This window comes from Prionailurus bengalensis, chromosome B1 (assembly GCF_016509475.1).
Source record: "Prionailurus bengalensis isolate Pbe53 chromosome B1, Fcat_Pben_1.1_paternal_pri, whole genome shotgun sequence".
Taxonomy (NCBI): Eukaryota; Metazoa; Chordata; class Mammalia; order Carnivora; family Felidae; genus Prionailurus; species Prionailurus bengalensis.
The window spans coordinates 142093860-142099879 of NC_057344.1; the positions used below are offsets into that span (position 1 = coordinate 142093860).

Sequence of the window (6020 nt, forward strand, 5' to 3'; positions counted from 1 at the left end):
TTCCTTTGACTCCACGTTCCTGCTCAGTTTTCTCTTTACTTCCTTTCACAGACAGACAATCGTATTAGGAACGTTGTCTATACAAAGTCTTCATTGCTTGCTTCCAATTAACTTTTGACCCCAATGTATAGGGCTTCTTTGCCAGCCTCCATTAAAACTGCTCTTGCTGAAGTCCTTAATAACTGCCATGTTTCTAAATCCAGCAGACACTTTTTGGTTCTTATTGTAATTCTCAGGACTTAACCCAGTTGATCACTCCTGCCTTCGCTACATACTACCTTCTCTTGGTTCCTTGAGACCAATCTCTTACAGGAATGTCTCACAGGCTTTTAAAATTTATCATCTCCAAAACTGATCTCCAACACCTGCCCCTCGTTTTCCATCTCAATAAGTGGCACTTCCATCTACCCAGTGGCTCATGCCAGAAACCTGAGGGTAACTTTTGATCTGTCCTTCTTTCTCACCACCCATAACCAGTCCATCATCGTATCCTGCCAATTTTACCTCCTTATTTTTCTCAAATGTTCACACTCTTCTTCCATCTCCCCACATCTTCCCCACATCCCCTTCCATTCTTCATATATATGATTAAAAATATAAATCAGATAATGTCACTTTCCTCTTAAAATTCTTCAGAAAATTCCCACTGCACTTAGGATAAATCCCCTAATCCTTAATATAGCATACAAATCCTCACATGATCTCACCCCTGAAACGTCTTTAGCCTTATCAAGCACTCACTTCCCTTTGCTCATTGTTTCTCAGCTTTTCTTACAAATCTTTGAAATCAACAAATTCTTTCCTACCTCAGAACCTCCCTAACTGCAAGAACAAAAATCAACTCAAATTTAAGCAAAAAGGAAATACAGTAGCTCGTCTAAGTGAGAAGCTTAATAAGCAGGTGACTTCAGGCATGGCTTATTCCAGGAACTCAAATTATGACCTTAATGCTCTGTTGCTTCATGTTTTAGCTCTGCTTATCTTTGATTTGATTCCTTAACATGGGCTGTCATCATGGAGGCAAGATAACCACTGTCAGAGATTTGTGTAGTAAAAAATTAATCTTACCCAAAGAGAGGTCCAGACTTTTCCCTTGGCTTCTGGGAAGTAATTTCCAGGCCCTTGGAATGTCATGCTTGATGGGACATGTTTGCCTGGGGGCCATAGACCAGCCAGACAATAAAAATATGAGTTAGGATGGGGTATTAGACCAAAATCAGCAATGGGATTTAAGATGGAGACTTTGAGTCAGGTGCCATTAGTTGACCTCTGGAAACTGAGATCAGTCCTAAGTTCAATGAATCATGCTTAGGTGATGAAGCCCTAATAAGAACTCTGGACACTGTGTGTGTATTGTTACACACAGATGCCTAAATCCACAGGGAGAGGACAACTGGAAGCTCCAGCTTTGCTACCCTCCTGGCCAGTGTGCCTATTCCTTTGGCTGATCTTAGTCTGCACCCTTTCCCTGAAATAAACTGTAATCACGAGTACAGCAGTTTCGAGTGAGTCCTCTGAGTCCTTCTAGTGAATTATCAAAAGTGAGAGTAGTTTTGGGAACTACCAAATTTGTTTTTGGTGTCAGAAGTGAGGGTAGTCTTGTGTGGACTATGCTTCCTCTCACTGTACACAGTGGGCTCTCACATTATTACACATTCTTAGCCTAATAACTACAGCTAAATGGTTCTGTGTTTTTGATATTCTGTAAGAAAATTTCCAGGGAACATCTCAGCTAGCTAGCTTGAAATGAACCAATCACCATTGCCTGGGAAGGAGAGTGCTGTGATCAGTCTCAGTCAGATATCTGTCTTACTACAGGAAATGAGTTCCCTGCAGGAGAGAAGGTTTGGATTACCAAAAGAAGGGGGATAGGGATGCTGGGTGAACAAAAACAACAGACATTCAATAGGGGACTTTAATGTCAGCATCTTCCTCTGTAACACTCCTGATTCTTACTCACGCCCCCCACCATCACCACAACTTTCTAATGACTAATCTACTCATTTAGGTTTCAGATTAAATGTCCCTTCAACAGAGAGGCCTCCTTCCTTCATTTCTTTCTATCAGAAAATGTTCTACAGCCCTTGTCAGTTTGTGATTCTATATTCGTTTGTGTGACTCTTAGTTTAATACTTAAAGTCACCTTAATTCTAAGCTGTATTAAGACCCACATCTATACTGTTCATCACCTAGTCGGTACTTAAAAATATCTGTGGAAGGAATGAATAAAAATGAAAACTAAAATCTGTTAATGGATTGCCTGCATCTCAGATCTTATGCAAACTCTTCAAATGTTCCTTTTTAGTAAGAGGTCAGTAAATAAATGAATATCTGGTTAAACTATGGACTCAGTTGTTGGGACAAATAAAAGAAACTTGCCTCAATTTTGCCATCAGGAATTCAAAGAACTGCATAACCCTTTGAAGTAAAACTCATTGGGTGAATTACCTCATCATCTTTTACTAAAACAAAATATGTAATAATTATATGGAAATATGTCTCTTGATAAACTAATATAACCACGTGCCTCATCCTGCAGAGTGTTTTAATCAGATTTTAGCCACACAATAACCCACTGAAATAAGTAATGCAGGCAGATGTTTCTTTCATCTAACGGATGAGAAAAAAAAAAAAAGTCTGAGTACCAGAAAGGTAAGATGAATTACTCATGATCATGTGGAGAACTTAGTAATCAAAACAAGATTATTACTCAGCAATCCTGAAGCTTAGTTCTATATGCTTGCTACCAACCCAATGTTGCTCATTCTCTCAGTCTTCTGGCAATACACATTGCTGTCCCCTACAGTTGTCACACAGTATTCAATGTAGTAAATTTGAATATGAATAAACTTTAAATCTTCCCTATTTTGTGGGCATTTCTGATTATTTGGGCTTTTACATTCTTTAGAACAGTCCCCAAGTTTTAGTTAGGGACTTCATCCCCATTCTCAGTCCCAGTGTTTCGGTGATTTTCCCATTCCCAACCCAGAGGTACTCTAGCCAATGAGAGCCTAATGTTCTCTAGGCTGTTGATTTGGATAAAGGGTTGACACATGCCCATAACAGCTTCTAAGATACAATGAAATCTTCGCTAAAGCTTTGGGATAAGGGCAGACACTCTTTCTCAATGGACTTGAACCCAAGACAATATAAAGCTGGAATTTCTGCCCTCATTTGCTTCCATTTGGAACCTGAGGCTGAAGCTAATCAGTGGAAGGCAGAGCTGAGAGATGAAGAAAAATCATATCCTAATGAAACCTTTTGAACCCTGAACCTAACAGTGTCTAAAGCCCACACTATCCCCGGATTTTTAGTTACATAATCCAATAAATTCCTTCTCCTGAGTAAGTCAGTTTGAGTAGGATGTTCTGCCTTTATCATTTAGAAAGATCTTAACTAAAATACCCTTTAATAATGGGGAGACCTGGGTCCTGGCAGCGGGCGGCCCATGAACCCAGGAAGGGATGCATTGCCACAGAGTGGGAGCTGGTCCCATCGCCAAGAAGAAACTTGCAGAGGCCAAATATAAGAAGTGAGGAACTGCCTTGGCTGAGGACCAGCTGGCCCAGATGTCAAAGCAGTTGGACATGTTCAAGACTAACCTGGAGGAATTTGCCAGCAGCACAAGCAGGAAATTCAGAAGAATCCCGAATTCTGGGTGCAGTTCCAGGACACGTGTGCCACCGTTGGGGTGATCCTCTGCCCTCTGGAAGAGGATTTTGGCCCAAGATGGTAGGTGTGGGAGATTTCTATTATGAGCTGGGAGTCCAGATTATTGAAGTGTGCCTGACCCTGAAGCACAGGGATGGAGGTGTGATAACTCTGGAGAAACTACAACAACAGGTGTTCAGAAGGAAGGGGCAGATTCACACAGGATATCAGCCAAGACAACCTGATCAGGGCCATCAAGAAACTAAAGGCACCTGCCGCTGGCTTCCGGCATCATCTCTGCGGGTGGCACCTACCTCATTCAGTCTGTTCCAGCTGAGCTCAATATGGATCACACTGTGGTGCTGCAGCTGGCAGAGAAAAATGGCTACGTGACTGTCAGTGATATCAAAGCCAGTCTTAAGTGGGAGGCCAAGTGAGCCCGGCAAGTGCTAGAACACCTGCTGAAGGAACAGCGGGCCTGGCTGGGACCTGCAAGCCCCTGAGGAGACTCACCACTGGCTGCCAGCTCTCTTCACTGACCTCTGCTCCTAGGAGAGGCCCTGCCCTGATTCTGGGAGTGCAGAAGCGGGCACAGCAGCAGGCAGGGAGGAGCTGTTGGTGAATAAAACCTGAACAATTTTTTTAAGGAAATAAATAAATAAATAAATAAAATATCCTACAATAATAAATTTTTATTCGGTTGTATTTCCATACTCTTTCTTGATAGGAAGAGAAAAAAAGTGGAGTTCCAGCTAGTCCCTACAGAATTGCATTGCATGTAACAATAGATCTGGCTACAACCCCCACCCCCCAACAACAAAACCCACACAAACCAACCAACCAACCAGGAGGTCACTTTACTAAGATTTAGTTGCATGTCCCCTGTCTGAAGAGCTTTATCTGGTGCCATTCTTCTTCAGGTTAGTGATGAAAGGGTGCTTTCTCTCACCCCTTGGACAGACTCAATCCCTATTCCTGGTGTCTTACACTGCCAGCTGGTAAGCCTTCCAGAATTTCTCCCAATGAAATTTGATGCTCCAGATGGCCTTAGCACAGCTGATGATCCCTCTAGCTATCTAGGTCCACAGCTTCCTCCTTTCTGTCAAATGTCCTTGCAAGTATGTTCCAGGAAAAACTTGCTACAAGTCTTTCCAATCTTAGAATAGAATCTCCAGGTACCATCTATTTGCAAATATTATACCTGTCCAAAGTGAAGCCTAACTAATGACTCATTTTTCTGATTGCCAGCCTCACACAAATAAGAATAAGGAGGAATATTATAGGACTTCTTTTAAGGTCAGAAGAATCTAGAATACAGAACCATTTAGTTGGCAATAATGGTTTCAGCACAAGATGTTTTTAGATTTTCTTTTAAAAATTAAAAGTCTTTGGTATCCCCAGGATAAGATGAATTTAGCCTTCCTTGGTTAGTGACTCTAGAAACTACTTGTATTTTTAATATTTATTTTTGAGAGGGAGGGAGAGAGAGAGAGAGAAAGAGAGAGAGAGAGAGAGAGAGAGAGAGATGATGATGATGAGTGGGGGGAAGGGCAGAGAGACAGAGACAGAGAATCCCATGTAGGCTCTGCACTGACAGTGTAAGCCCAATGTCAGTCTCGATCTCATGAACTGTGAGATCATGACCTGAGCTGACATCAAGAATCAGATGCTTAACCCATCGAGCCACCCAGGTGTCCCTAGAAACTACTTTTTATTTGCCAAGATGGTGAATGTTTCAACCTTCAAGGAAGCTAACATTGCCTAGTTGGATGTCATACTGCCAATAGATGATAGGAACACAATGAATGGTAATGATTTGGTAAAACTTTTTTTTATCCAGTATTTACAGGACTTCAAATAACAAATTGTGAGATTGGGCTGGTTCTTCTCGAGAGAAGAACCATATGTCTTAAAGGGAATTAGGGACTAATGAACAGTTATAAGCCAATCCCTTTCATATGTGCACAATTCATGAGACTAATACTTAAACCATATATGACCAAAGATGTGGAGCCATGTCATTTTCTAAGCTCAACAAAAGTAAAAGGGAGGATTGCCCATGTTATTTATTTTTTTCCACAATGATTCCTAGAATATACATGAAAATGGGAATACTAAAGGGTAGACGTCACTATGGTATATAGCAGAAAAGACTCCGGGCTCCAAAGCAGGGAGCTAAACTTTGGCCCTGTGCAGCCCTCGGCAAGCCGGTTGTCTTTGAGACTCTCCTCATTTGTAAAATGAAGTTTGCATAACTGCCAAGAAAGCATCTAGCTATAAATTTGGATTACTAAAACAGAGCACTTGTTGATTGTAATTCTCTTCAGTTTCAGTTCTGATCTAAATACACAATGTGTATCTCAAAGAAT

General features: G+C 41.3%; 1 pseudogene; it reads left to right on the top strand.

Moving 5' to 3' along the window:
* Window positions 1-3464: 3464 nt before the first annotated feature.
* Window positions 3465-4277, top strand: LOC122468235 (annotated as a pseudogene).
* The last annotated feature ends 1743 nt before the right edge of the window (window positions 4278-6020 follow it).